The 15,562-nt window shown below is 36.7% G+C and overlaps 1 protein-coding gene across 2 annotated transcripts in view; it reads right to left on the bottom strand.

Annotated features, from left to right (window-relative positions):
• Nucleotides 1–14,916, bottom strand: part of ZNF644 (zinc finger protein 644) — a 98,447-nt gene extending 83,531 nt beyond the window's left edge. The window contains exon 1 of one of the 2 annotated variants that reach the window (XM_080800544.1): nucleotides 14,616–14,916. The gene's annotated coding sequence lies outside the window, so the exon portion shown is untranslated. The remainder of the gene's footprint in view (nucleotides 1–14,615) is intronic. The other variant, XM_080800543.1, reaches the window with a different exon arrangement.
• Between the last annotated feature and the right edge of the window lie 646 nt (nucleotides 14,917–15,562).

The following is a 15,562-nucleotide window of genomic DNA, read 5'->3' as shown; positions in this document are numbered from 1 at the left end:
ACAAACTCCTAAATAACCAATAGATCAAAGAAAACACACAGGAAAATTATAAAATCTGTTAAGGTCAAACAAAAGCACAACATGTCAAAATTTAAATGAAGAGAAAGCAGTGTTTTGTTTTTTTTTTAAACATTTGGGTTTTTTTTTTTTTTAAGATTTTATTTATTTATTTGTCAGAGAGAGTGAGCACAGGCAGACAGAGAGGCAGGCAGAGGCAGAGGGAGAAGCAGGCTCCCTGCTGAGCAAGGAGCCCGATGTGGGACTTGATCCCAGGACGCTGGGATCATGACCTGAGCCGAAGGCAGCCGCTTAACCAACTGAGCCACCCAGGCGTCCCCAGAAAGCAGTGTTTAAAGGGAAATTTATAACTATATATGCCTACATTAAAAAAGATCTCAATTCAATAACCTAACCTTTGACCTCAAAAAAACAGAAGAGAAAACTAAACCCAAAACAGGCAGATGAAGAAAATAATAGATTACAGCTTAAATGAATGAAACTGAGAACAGAAAATACAGATCAATAAAAGTTGGTTCCTTTAAAGTGTCAATGAAATTTACAAACCTTCATCTAGGCTGGCCAAAAAAAAAAAAAAAGACAAATTATTATAATCAAGAATGATAAAAGGATCAATACTACTGGTGTTATAATAAGAAATGAAAAGGATTATATGGGAACACTAGGAACAACTGTATAGTAACAAATTAAATAACCCAGAAAAAAGGGACAAATTTCTAGAAAAAACTACTGAAACTGAATCAAGAAGAGGCAGAAAATCTAAACAGACCTATGCCAAATTAAAGAGATTAACTAATGAAAAAACTTACCAAAAATAAAACAGGATTAGATGGATTCTCTGGTGCAGTCTACCTTTAAGCCAGAGTTTAGAGAATTGACACCAATCCTTCTCAAATCTTCCCCAAAATAGAACAGGAAGGAACATTTCCTAATTCATTTTATTAAGTCATTATTACCTTCATACCGAAATCAAGACATCACAGGAAAACTACAGATAAATGTTCCTTTTGAATAAAATCACAAAAATCCCCTCTATTACGTGTGTGCTCGCATACAAGTCTTTCTAAAGACCTACCATTTAAATCCTCTTTTCTTCTTTTCTTCCTCTCTTCTTCCAATCTGAACTCATCATTTTTCAGAACTGCTGCATAGCCTACCCGCCCTGGATCTCCCTTCACCATAATTTTAGGTATGTATTCTCTTTACCTCTCTCCTATGCTAAATTCTATTTCCTGAAGAATTCCTCTTTTTTACCTAACTCATCACTTGATAAAGTCCATGTCCTCTAGTAACTTCCTGAGATACAGCGCAGTTGGAGGAAATATCCAACGACCTCTTATGTTTCATAATTTTAGCCTACTCCCACACTTGACAGCTTGGCAAGGTACAGAGTTAGTAGTTTGGAAACACCTCTCCTTCAAGAGTTTTGAAGGCATTACTCCATTAACGATTCCTTTCCACTGTTACTGATTCCTAATCTCCTTTATATGCTCCATATGGGAAAGCTCTTGGGATCTTCCTTTTATTTTTGGTGTCTGAAATTTCATTATGATGTACTTTGATAAGTTGTTTTTCAATCACTATGCTGACCATTCTGTAAGACCTTTCAATGTGAAAACCCAAGTTTTTTGTTCAATTATTACTAATTTCCTCCACACATTTTCTTCCACCCTGTAATTCTTACCTTTCATATGTTGAATTGGCAAGTATGATCCTCTAATTTCCTTTTTACATCTCTTTTTGTCCTGCTTTCTGGAAGATTTCCTCAATTTTATCTTCCAACCTTCTATAAGAATTTAATATTCTAAACTTCTAACTCTTCTATTAAGTATCTCATATTCTTTATTTCCAATCCTATTATTTCATATTCTAAATGTCTAAGAGCTTTTGTTTTCTGAGGGTTGCCTTATAGCAAGCTTCCTTTCTTGTTTCAAAGATACAATTACCTTACCTCCAAACATATTTCAGTAACTTTTTTTTTTTTGAACTGCTGTTTCTATCTCCTCATCTTTCATACGGGGTTATCCTCAAATGTTTAATGATCAATAATGTCACATCTTAAAATGAAACATATAAAAGCTGTCTGGAAATTCTGTGTTAATGGGTAGATGTCATTGCAGGATGATCAATCTGGGCCATTTCCCTGGGTGGATCCACAACTGTTACTATCTGGTGGTCTTTTCCCCTGAGTTTGCTGTAACAGGATTAATCTTCCAATCTCACATCTGGGGTTATGAGCCTGACACCCAGTATTCTCAGAACTAATAAAGGAAAAGAGGCTGGGGATGATTCCTGATTCAACATGTAGATTTCTAAGTAATTCTGTTTTTTTTTTTTTTTCAGTATGATACCCTTAACCCAAGCTGTGTGTAGAGTTCTCAAATACAGAAATTCTCATTTGATTATCAGAGAAGAAACCTGAAGGTAAGAAACCCTTTCCTAGTGCCACAAGTATTGTTTACTTGTTATTATATGTCTTGGGGCAATTCTTTCAAAGTACCTGAAGCCACCAATTTCTGAAGCCACCAAATTTCAATCCCAGAGTCTACAGTACCAATTCTAGGCGCCCCCACCCTGACTAATGGCAGAAAATTCAGTTTTCTCAGATATACAAAATTAGTTACCACCTGCTGCTTTCAAGCTTCCAAAATTTTACTTCTGTAACTAGCTTTCCCGTCTTCTTTGTCCTTGACACCCAATGCCTTTTTAAGAAAACTATTATAATTCTATTACGAATTTGATAGCAAAGTAAAGTGTTTTAATGCATCATGTTTAAATGAATATTTTTTTTAATTTTATTTATTTATTTGAGAGAGAGACAGAGAGAGAGCATGAGAGGGGAGAAGGTCAGAGGGAGAAGCAGACTCCCCGTGGAGCTGGAGACTGATGTGGGACTCGATCCTGGGATTCCGGGATCATGACCTGAGCCAAAGGCAGTGGCTTAACCAACTGAGCCACCCAGGTGCCCCTGTTTAAATGAATATTAATCTCATCTGTTTTTTTCATGTCAAGTACTCATTGTTGTTAACCTCTAATCAGTATTAAATTTAAGGCTATGAAGATTTGAGTAGCAGCATGTTTTATTTACTAGATGTATGTCAAACTTTATTCCAAATAGAGAAAAAACGTTCTTTTCAAATTCCTGTGAATTTTAAAAATACTAACTCTAAAAAGCACAGAAAACAATTTTTAACTGTACTACTTGTATAAATTTTTCATATTTTTCTAGTTCTTCTGTTTTAAGGGGTAACCAGGTGCAGTCTGTTAAGCATCCAACTCTTGGTTTTGGATCACATCGTGATCTCAGGGTCGTGGGAACAAGCCCCCCCCATCAGGCTCTGAGCTCATCGCAGTCTGCTTGAGACACTCCTTCTCTGCCCCTTCCCATAGCGCGCGTGCGCGCGCGCGCTCTCTCTCTCTCTCTCAAATAAATAACTCTTTTAAAAAATTGTCTTGGGCTTCAAAGAGAATCTAAGGTTTTAAAAATAATCTTACTCACTCTAAGACATGGTACACATTCAAGAACTCTAAAAACTCTAGTAAAGACAACTTAGATCTTAAATATCAAAAAATACTATTGCTCCAAAGGAACTATAGGGAACTTCCCCCCAATAAAATAAAAAATAACTCTAAAAACTCTAGTAAAGACAAACAACTTAGATCTTAAATATCAAAAAATACTATTGCTCCAAAGGAACTATAGGGAACTTCCCCCCAATAAAATAAAAAATAGTGTGTTCTCAACTATCCTAAATTTTAAAATAAGCATTTTTAAAGACAAATTTAACACTGAAAGTCCAGACTACTAATTTTTATTATCTGTTTCCCCAACTCCCATACCAATTAAAATGTTTCTTAAACCATGGCTAAAATGTACCATTATAACTCAAAATTACAATTACAAGCTCTTACTATTCATCTCAAGTATTTTTTTAGTTCAAAGTACTAGCAATTCAGAAAATACCACTATAGTATAACCTTTTTACTTAGTTTTCAAATCAAACTTAAAAGCTCATCAGTTTTTTTTAATAGAACAAGGCAGATGTACCCTAATTAGTGTTAATAATTTATTTGTAAATTGTGTCCACGTAAATTTATTTTCAGTATCTGGAGATAATAAAACTGTTCCATTCTAATTTTAACTTTGTATGCAAACGTAAGAGCCACACATTTCACCTGCCTGATTTTAAAACTACCCATCCTTACTCTTAAAATATCCTCTCTTCCACCCACCAAGATAATAACCTCTCACTGGACTTCTTCACTTCCATCTTTTCTCTCAATCATATTATATCTGGCTGCTAATCTGTTTTTTCTTCATTTATTTCTGTTTAGTGGACTTAGTTGAATCCCTTATTTCTAATTTCTAATCCAAATTTCTTTAGATTCCTCCAGCTCAGGCCACAATCTTATCAAACTTTTTCTTCATTACATTCATTTAAAATAGATTCTACTTTGAGTAAGGAAAATGCTTGCATTCCACAATTCCCATCTCTGTGCTTTTTAACATGCTTTTCTCCCTAGTTGATACTCTCTTCCCTTTCCACGAATCTATTGATTCATACTACTTCTTCAAAACCTAGATTGTGAAAACATTTTTGCCAAGAAGCTTAATTAATCCAATCTTATCTGATACCACTCATTTTATTTTGTCAACTCAGTATTTCAAATGTTTCATTATTAAGTACTCCTCAAGTTATGTCTTAGTTCATGAGCTCTCTAGAGGAGGAACCATATCCTTTGCTCTATTATTACAGCATTCTTACCCCCAGCAAGATACTACATGAATTCTATATATAACTAACCCAATGAAAACAAGCAAAGGTCGAAGATACAACCATACAAATAAGGTTTTTCTGCATACAAAAAAATCCAATCTCCCAAAACAACATTCAAATACAACATCCATTTTTGTCAAAACAACACAAAAACCTAGAACACACCCTTAAATGTGTTTTTTCTTCCCATAGAAATGGGCTCTTAAGGTTACTAATTAGTAACATTCTAATTGTTTTGTTTGTGGTTTTCTAAATCTTACACAAAAGGTACTACATAAAGTCTTAATATTTTGTAGATAATAACCATATGTTTTCAAGGTCTAATCTAACCAATTTGTTTCTATACTTCGCAAATATAAAACCTACATAAGTTGATAGATGAGGTTTTATTTCTTTAAGACAACTATTAAAATTTGTAGAGCAAGAGTATAATTAAGCCAAGTTATACATTTTAAAAAACCAAAACTTTATAAATATTTTCATTCATAAATTCAAAAACATTCATAATTCAAACGTTAATGAGGAAGTATTTTCATGTCCATTTATGCACAATTTATAAAACATATCTATTCCTCAAAACTAGGCATACTAGAATGTAAAGATACATATTTTCATTATTATGTACTTTTTACAACTTTATTATAATACATATTTCAGAAATAAAAATCCTTCTCCCAAAAGCACCAATTGTTACACTAGTAAACAATCCTTCCCCTGCTCAATATTTATGAAACACAATGTTGTAACCATTAATTCATTTGAAAAATAAAACTGATTCAAGTGCTAGAAGTAAAAATCATGATCAGTAATTCCATTTCAGTTCTCATTTTATAAAGTGTACCTCATCGATTTTAACCATTCAAATTTTTGTGCAGCTGTCCTTAAGGTAATATTTTAGTTCTTTACACATAAATGTCAAAAATCTTTCAAGTTGAGAATGGATACTAACTGAGCTGTAAACAGAAGTATACCAATTTATTCTTACCCTACAATCACAATCAGAAATACTGAAATACCTTATTAAGTAACCTGCAGTGCTTGAAAGCTAACTCACATAATGCTTAGAAGCTACTATTAAAGAGGTTCCAAAAGGCCTCTATATAAGGAGGCAAACCAAGACCTCCTCTACCTATTTCTTGGCTATATGCCTAGAGGACACTGTAATGAAAATAAGCCAGATAACTAAGTTATTTGAAGAAGCAATTCAAATCTCTGCATTCTAAACAAATCTTCTCATCATAAAACTTCTAAAGGGTCAATATTAATGAAAACTAAGAAATACCTCTCTGATTTTGGCATACTCCATACTGGGGGGAAAAAACCCCAAACACTAGAAGAGCCATGGAACCAATTACTTACCAGCTCATTACCTCCAAATTCACTTAATGCCAAACAAGGATAGAAAAGAAAGAGATTCAAGCCATCAATTCTCACTACCTTTGAAAAGGAGGACAAATATGCCATAAACAAGTTCAAAAATAAGCCAAACTTATTCATGGTGATAAAGACTAAAATAGTGGTTACTTCTGGAGGGGGGATTAATAGGAGGGGGCACAAGGCACCTTTCTCAGTGTACTGTATATGGATCTGAGTAGAAGTTATGTGTACTTATATGTAAAATTTCACTGAGCTGTATTCTTAAGATTTGTGCACTTCACTGTATTTAAACTATATCTAAATAAAATATATAGGCGTGCCTGGGTGGCTTAGTTGGTTAAGCATCTGACTCTTGATTTCAGCTCAAGTCGTGATCTTGGAGTCGTGAGACGGAGACCCATTTTGGGCTCTGCACTCAGCAGGGAGTCTGCTTGAGATTCTCAACCTCTCCCTCTGTTCCTCCCCCTCTGCTCTCTCTCAAATAACTTAATACATCTTTAAAAATAAATAAAACATTTAAAAATAACTTACCAATAATGGGCAAATCTAAAAACCTTTTCTCAAATCTCATCCATGTTGATCATTCTCCATCATATTGCTAATCACAGATCACTAATACACCCTAAGCACAACTCTTTCCCCTTAGGAGACCTATGAGGCTTTGTTAGTATTCTTCCAGCATTTTTCTTGCTCTGCCTCGTATTCATTCACTTAAATATTAATTCAATATTCATTAAATGCTCATGTGTACAAGACATGATTAAGCACATTCTAACATATATTTCACATATACATCCTCCATATAAAACAAATTCCCTAGATTCAAGCCACTCTATTACCTGATTTCAAATTATATCTCCTATTTTAATTCCCATCACTACAGATCTGTTCTCCAGCATACTCTTTTCTTAGCTATTCTTTAAGGCTCAGTTCAATTTCTACTTTATCCTTTCTCCGTATTTGTACAGAACTTACTATCATTTCCCCATCCTTGTACAGAACTTACTACCTATATCTGCAATGTTCAGTATGAAAGCCATGTCACTACTAAGTACCTGAGGTTTAGTTAATCTGAATTGAGATGTGCTTTAAGTGTAGAACACACACTTTTGATTTTGAAGACTTGGCATGGGAAAAAAAAAAAGAATGCAAAATAACTCAATTGTATTTATATATTTAAAAAATGTTTTAAATATACTGGGTTAAATAAACACATTAATAAAATTAATTTTACCTATTTCTTCTTATTTTTTAACAAAGCTATGGAAGATTTTAAATCACATTTGTGGCTCAACATATTTCAACATATCAGGGGGTGCTGCCCTATACAATCTATTTATAAAAGGCTCACAACTTTTTTTTAATACATGCCATCCACCCAATGAGAGTATAAGAATTCAATATTTTTTCCCTTTCATAGTTTTTTTTTTTAAGATTTTTTAATTTATTTGACACAGAGAGGGACATGAGAAAGGTTACACAAGCAGGGGAAAGGGAGAGGGAGAAGCAGGATCCCTGCTGAACAAGGAGCCCGATGCAGGGCTCTAGCCCAAGACCCTGGGATCATAACCTGAGCTGAAGACAGACGTTTAATGACTGAGCCACCCAGGTGCCCTATAGTGATTATTACATTAGGAATTACAGATAGTAACTAAATAGAATTAAGTGCCTGTTTAATTTTAATATCACTTTTAAAATATAAAAAGGAAGATTATAGCATTTCAAAATATAAAATTATTTAAAAAGTTGTTCTCTGACAGCTATAAATTGAAAATTCATCTACATTTTATGTATCTCCAATTTTGAGTTAAATGTCTCATCAGATAGTATTACTAAACCTGTAGCTTTTCTAATACCAGAAAGTATTAGTTCTGATTAACCTACATTATTTTTCTTCTTGGTCACTCAGTAAAGAAAAAGGCAGCTTCTACTTTGACCAATATCACTGTACCAATATCCAGTAGCCAAGACAAAGAGCCTTTATATGGTAGTATGAATAAACAATGTGGGCAATAAGATACTGCTTGAAATAGGCAGAAAAATGCTTTTATAACGTTTTATAAGTAGGAAATAAAACTTACAAATTGTAATAAAAGTATTGTTAAAGTATAGATAGAAAGGAGAGGAAGGCAGAATAGAATTTATCTATAGAAGCAAGCTATGCCTATGTTCAAAGTTGGCTGCTGGACTATTTACTATCTATGTGACATGAGTCTGAATTTGTTTCCTTGCATATAAAATGGGAATATATGTATGTATCAAGCATCATTATAAGGAATACATAGATGTTTAATTAATGTCAGTCTCATATCCCTTTCCTTTAATACTAGTAACTATATAATGGTGAAAAGATTATGGGTGACATTTCCCCCCCTTTATTTTCCAAACTGCTGAAAGTATTTTTAAGCATATATGAAACTTCTAATTTTTCAGACTCACACCCCTCTGCATGTGAATTTACAATTAATTTTACTAGCTTCCTTTCACAATTTTTTTTAAAAAGCTTAAGATTTGTCTGGCAGTGAGAGAAGTACATGGTAGAAGAAAAATTAAGACAAGTAAGTTTAAGATTCTATCAGCAGAAACAAATACAAAACAAAGTATAGAGAAGAAAACAGCAAAAGGAAATGCTGTTTGAGGAAATTCCCCTGACTCAGACTAAGCACTGAAAAGATTAACATGCCTCTCCTCTCCTCAATCTAGCTGCTGTTGAAGCTTCTCTTCTCTCCTATCTGGAGTTTATATGTTATTACATACAAATACACAAAACCACTCACCTTCTCCTACTAATGATCACCACCATTCTCATGGTCAAAATTTTAAAGGAGAGTGAAGAAATTTAGGATGTTTTAACAAAGATAAACCAACACATTGGTTGGGAAATAACTTTACTAAAATGTACTCATTCTCAAGTGCCTTTATTCATCAGTTGACAGTAACAAAAGCGAACGTGTTCCTGAAATACTGAACCTGTTTAATAGATTTTGCTGCTAGAACTGAAGAAGGCAAACTTTGGTGCCTGCCTCTGACTTCCCTACAACCTTACCTTTATAGACATGGGTCTAAAAAAGGAAAAGCAGCAAAAGTATACAATTCCAAATCACGTGCAGATGAAAATATCAAGTTACTATAAAACAATTAAACAATGGTAATAGTAATAACTATTATAAAAGGTTAACATTTGTGTATTCATTGTGTACCAGAAAGCTAAGGACTTTACAATAATTATGCAATGTAAACCTTAAGCTTCTATGAAGATGATATTACTGTTAAATCCTCTTGCTTAGTGCTCACACAGCTAGATTTTTTTTTTTAAGTCCTCTCTATGCCCAATGTAGGGAGTGGGGCCTGAACTCACAACCTGACTCAAGACTCACATGCTCCACCGACTGAGCCAGCCAGACACCCCCACACAGCTAGATTTACTTCAAGGCTTACACTTTCAAACCTTATCTCATCCTGCCTCTTTATTCATATACAATTATAAATGCAACTATGATTTCCTGTGTGTGTGTGTGTATGTGTACATATACACATTTATATGTGTGTGTATGTATTATTCAGTAAATCAATAGTAAGCAGCAGGAAATTAATTCCCACTTTGGCAAGGTTTTTTTTTTTTTAAGGTTATTTATTTATTTATTTATTTGACAGAGGGAGAGAGAGATCACAAGTAGGCAGAGAAGCAGGCAGAGAGAGAGGGGGAAGCAGGCTCCCTGCTGAGCAGAGAGCCAGATGCGGGGCTCGATCCCAGGACTCTGGGATCATGACCCGAGCGGAAGACAGAGGCTTAACCCACTGAGCCACCCAGGTACCCCCACTTTGACAAGGTTTTATCCACCTTCACAAACCATTCAACAATTGGCAATCATTCCCTCCCCAATAAATGCTGTTTTGAAAATAAAAGTTACACTTAACATCTTTCTCAAGAAACTGATGAAGATTTGCATTAAACTTTCCAGTAAAAGGATAAATGCCTTGAAAGAAAAGGATAAAAATGTTAATCTCTTATAAAAGGTAGATTAAAAAAACTGATATAATACAGATATCTATGCTTTGTATTTTAATCCTAATACTTTATTAGGATTTTCTTTTAAATTACCCATTTGGTTCCTAACATTTCTGGACTTTTTACAAAGTCTTTTAAAAACTTTTAAAGGCTATATATTCAACTTCAATGAATGATACACATACTAAAAGGCTTATTACCTAAAAATCGTATTTATCACTCTAACCAACTTCAACTGTACCACAATCTAGACTAATAGAATTAAACTGCAAGGAACAAATGATTCATCTATACTTTTTACAAAGTTACTCACAAGATCACAGTTCGAAGAATCCCAAATGAAATGGGAAGGCTATAGCTTGCAAACAGAAGAGGTAAAGCAAACATTAGTAGAGGAGGAGTATAAAGGTAGTATCTTAGAAACACTAATCTTAATCCAGCCTCACTTTCCTCCATTTGGAAGTGTGCGCTGCTGCTTCTGTCCTGGCATGCTTCTTTTCTTCTCCCTGAAATCCTCTGCTTTTCTCCTCCTGGAAAGTTATCTCACAGGACTTTCTGTTTTCCATGCTAACATCTCTCAATTGTCAAAGGATGTCCTATCTTGAATTTAAAAGAACAAAAACATAGTAACTCCTCATAATCATGTAAGAGTTCCTAGTAAATTCAAAGAGGATAGTAACTCCACAATTCAAATTTGGCAGATTTTAGAAAAAACTTAATAGTAGAGCAACTAAGACCCTAAAGATGAGAAAATACCTTTTTCATGGAGACCCCCATCTTCCTGAAGAAAGACTATGAATTGAATTTGCTGTTCTACCTTTTAAGTCTCCAATGATCTTTGTATTTGTTTTTAAGAGAAGACAGAAATACTTCAGGCAACCAGCAGGGTGAGCTAGTGGTAGAATCAGATTGATTATTGTCAATTTTCTGAAAATTCAAAGATGTAAATGGTTTATAATATTAAAAGCAATGATATCCCTCTAATAAACCTGAATTAAAAGACAATACTTCTAAAACTGCTTTAGTCATTGCTACATCTCATAACTTTGTAAATATTTACAAATTCCATCTACAAAATAGTCTCTATAGGGATTAATGTAAAAAGTTAGAACTCATTTGAATACCTATCCAAAATATCATAGCAGCCATCCTTTATTCTCATGTTTTACTGTATAGGGTTATCAATTAAAAAGTTAAAAACACTATTTTAAAAAGAATGTTCTAAATATTAGGAATTGTTAATTCATCATACCTATTTCTGAATTCAGAGCAAATCTCTGCCTTAAGATTGCCTGAAAAGCAATCATGAGAAAAGTATTCCTACAAGAATAAGATCCACTCTTTTCCTTTGGAATCATACCCGGAGAAGAATCTAAGTAAGTAACCCTAACACCAACTGTGTATCTCCGACATACCTGATCTTTTCTATCAATTTCTCTAAATTGCAGGTATCCCCACCTCTTCAGTAACTGTCCTTGACTCTCTTTTCTAGTCCTGCTACCCAATAGTCTCAATTCAACCACACCAAAACTCTCCCTCTTATAACTTGAGTAACAAACTAAAACTGCAAAATGTTTAAGGTTTGCAGGTAACAGAACAGACTCACTCTGTAATTACAAATCATCTGAGAGTAATCCTAATTATCGTAAGACTAAAATGCAAGTAAATCCACTCACACGGTGTTGAAAATAAAGCAATAGCTTACCAACTTTCTTCAAAAATCAGTAATTTAAACGCACTTTAAATAACCCACAAAAGCTTTAAAACCTCAATACAATTTAACAAGTTTTTGTTATATTTGATAAAGAAATTAAAGAATGGTGAGATCCTACCATAAATGATTTTGCTACTTGTTGAATTTCCTAATAGATCTTACAGATCTATTCGGTGGTCGTAGTAATCTTAACAAGTTGTTTTTAACAAGAGCCAATCTAAGTGGCACGTCCATCTACCCCCAAAAAAATCTATTACAAAATGAAGGCACTACATCACTATTTTTGGCATCTCATTTCTTATGTAATAACTGGTAGTAATGGCAGTTATTTCAAACTTTCCAAGAAGTTCATCAAGATGTTTGTTTCTTTAAATTTTTTGGGTCAAGACTGCTTTTTGAAAAACTCGAAATTCAAAAGCAACACTGCTCCAAAATTAACCTGAAATGTCTGTATTTGGTATCTGGAATTATTTCACTGGAAGTCACTTTAAAAACTACATCACCATATCATGTTAAATATCAGTTTTTAACTTATTGTCACAGAAGTTCTCATTAAAATAATAGTATATAACAGATACTTTCAAACATACTCTCGTTTCATTTTTCAACCATTAGTTACAGAGAGTCACCTTCTCATCCCAGCAATGTGACCAACGAAAAGAGCAATGGGGTAGAAATTGAAAAGACAATTTTCCGTTATGCACTAACATAATCATTATCTGGCCCTCAACATATCATAAAACAGTGAGTATAACTAGCTGTTCCCTGAGATTCCTTTCACTCTAACACTGTATGACTCAATAATACATTTTGCCAATGTTAATGTATCTTCTATTCATTAATACAATAAGATTGTTCTCTATTAGAAGAAAAGCTTTAAAAGGGGGAAAATATATATCTGAAAGAAGCAAGGAAAATGAAAGTTTTAAGTTACATTAAAAAATTCAAATTTTAATTTGAACAGATCTAAAGTTAACGATCTCAATGTGTTTCTCCCTCCGATCACATTATTTACTGTTAATGTGACCCAGACAAAACAATACATAAGTTGTCTCCAAGTTTTGTATTTAAAATCCCAGTTAACACAATATACAAAGTATGATGCAGCCATAAGTGCAGCATAAGGTTATGTTAGAATTCTAAAATTTACACTGCCATGATTTTAAAAGCAATATACTTATCACTGCACCAACAGTGGTCAAGCCTTCATGTTTCACCAATTAAAATGTCTAAACTAAATTATAACTTCCTCATAAAAACTAATTTTTTCTCACCAAAAGAGAAAAATCCTACCAAGGTAGGATTACTGCCATCAAGTTCCCTGGATACTTACACACAACACTGAAGGCAAAGAGCAGGTTTCCTTTGAGTAACTTGAGTTGTCTATTTTTTGAAATGCTGTCCTTCTTCTTGGACCAAAGAAATGGAACTAAACTACAGCAGAGAAGCAATATACTATTAAGGCAAATCTAATCTATCATCCAGATGCAACAAGACTGGCATTAGTCGGAAATGGCCAGAAGAGATGATGGTGTTTTGGTATTTCTGTTGTAATTATTGACTTGTATTCAAAACAGGACCATCATTTAGGCCCTCATTGTGTTTACCCCTTGTTGAGTACTTCTTAATGACCACACAAAATCTGAAGTCTAGACATGAAAGTTTTATAAAAACTAAATTTATGTCAGTATTACTCAGTTCAAGAAAAGTTTTCCACTAATGTTGCTAAACCATGGATGGATCCCAACACGAGAGTCGTCTGTGGAAGTCTCGTAACAAGAAACCTTTAGCTCCACCACCTAAGTTTCCAATCACTGAGAAGGGTCTGGGACAACTCATCTTCTGGTTCACGGGAGAAGTGGAGCACACCTGCTTTCCTCTGGCAGAGATTAAGCTCCCAGGGACACAAAGGCCAGGGAATCAGACCTGGAGAAGCAAAAAGCTTTAGCTGGACACCCACCAAGCCCCTGGCAACCCAAACACTTTGGGCGATTTACCTCTTGCTGTTACTTCCCAGGCACCTAGCGGCATAAGATCTTGCAGAACAGGGGGAGGGGACGGCTATGCGGTCCTGGTCCCACGTTAGGGGAGGGGTGTGTACAGTTAATGCCAGAACTGGCGCTTCTGGCCAAAACCGAGCAGCCCCGGAGAGGGGTTGGTGACTGCTCTCGGACCGCCCCGTTACTCAGTGCTTTGCAATGGCGACCGCCAGGCTCCCCAAGCCGCCTGATCTCGGCCCCTTCCCCCTACTGCTCACTGGCTGCTCGGCTTCATGTGACTAAACAAAACCCCCAAGTCTAGTGCCCAGCTCAGCCCCTTTGTGTCCGCTACCGGATTCTCCGACGCCGCCGTGGAAAGGTCCCCCACCCCCACCCCCTCTCCGCCGAGTCCCGCCCCGCGGCGGCGGCCGCCGCTCACCTCAGGCTCCGCCGCCCCCCGCGGCCGCCGCGGCCGCCGCCTCCCCGAACCCGGGGCCCGGGCTCCTTGTGTAGCACCAACTCCGCCTCCTCGGCCGCCGCCGCCATCTTAGCCTGTGCGGCAAAACGCGTCCTTTTGGATGGTTGGGACCCAGCCTAGGGCGTAGCTGCCCGGGCCCGAGCGCCGAAGGTCGGGTCCCCCAAGTTCTTCCGCCCCCCTCAATCCCGTCGCCGCCACAGCCCGGAGGCCCGAAACCCACTCAAGTCCCGGAGAATCCGACCAAATAACCCCTGAAACTCACAGTTTGGTGCCGTGTGCGTCAAACCGGGGCGACGTTGGGAGCGCGCGGCGTCCCCGCGTCACACGCCGCTCTGTACGCTACTCGGCTCCAACGGCCCCCCTCCGCTCCCCGCTTTTCGCCTCCGGCCCCGGTTCCCACGGCGCAGGCGCGCTGCTTTCCCGCCTCTACCGAGCTGCGGGACGCGGGGGCGGTCAGCGAGGAGCTCTTGGGCGGCTTTGCTCTGATGGAGCGCCTGGGCCAATTAGGTAAACGGGGGCAGCAGAAACAGTGCACCACTGTTCTCGGGTGCCAGAAACCAAACAAGGTCACCTCCCCCAGCGCTGACCTAATCACTCTCAAGGAGGTTCCCGCCCCAAAGTAGGCACGCTCCAAATATGGTGGTGCCCAAACTCTGCAAGACCCAAGCACTTAGGCAAGCCTAGGCCCTTTAAGGTGGAACAGGCCCATATTTGATTTCCATAATCTCTAGCGTGCCAGAATTCCTTTTCTTTTCCTACTTTTGATGAAAACAGCTAAGGAACTCAAGATCGCCAGTCAAAACTGTAGAGAAAGGTTTGGATCCTAAGGGAACCAATTGTTGGGAGATGCTTGATGGCCAGGCAAAGCATCAAATGCGGCAACTCAATTAGCAGAGCAGCCTACCCTAAAAGGTGCCCAGGGTTTGGCCCTATTTGATTCTTTCAGATTTCAAGTGCAGGGAGGATATTTTCTCCCCGAGTTACTCAGTATGCCAGGAGTCTCCAAATTAAGGTTATATAAGAAGCAATTGAGATACCGGTTAACCCTTCAATGAATCAGTAGGTTCCAAGAGAGTTCTGGAAAGCTTCCTTTTTAACAAGCATCCACCCCAAGAGACTGAGAGCAGAGTTTCACACACTATACTTTGAGAAACACTGACTTGGGCTGTTCTCTTTACTTTTGAACTGAGCAAACCAGAAGTTGCTAAT

The sequence above is a fragment of the Martes martes genome, assembly GCF_963455335.1.
Source record: "Martes martes genome assembly, chromosome: 4".
Classification (NCBI taxonomy): Eukaryota; Metazoa; Chordata; class Mammalia; order Carnivora; family Mustelidae; genus Martes; species Martes martes.
The sequence above is the reverse complement of the archived record's forward strand: the minus strand, read 5'-3'. Positions and strand labels throughout refer to the sequence as shown.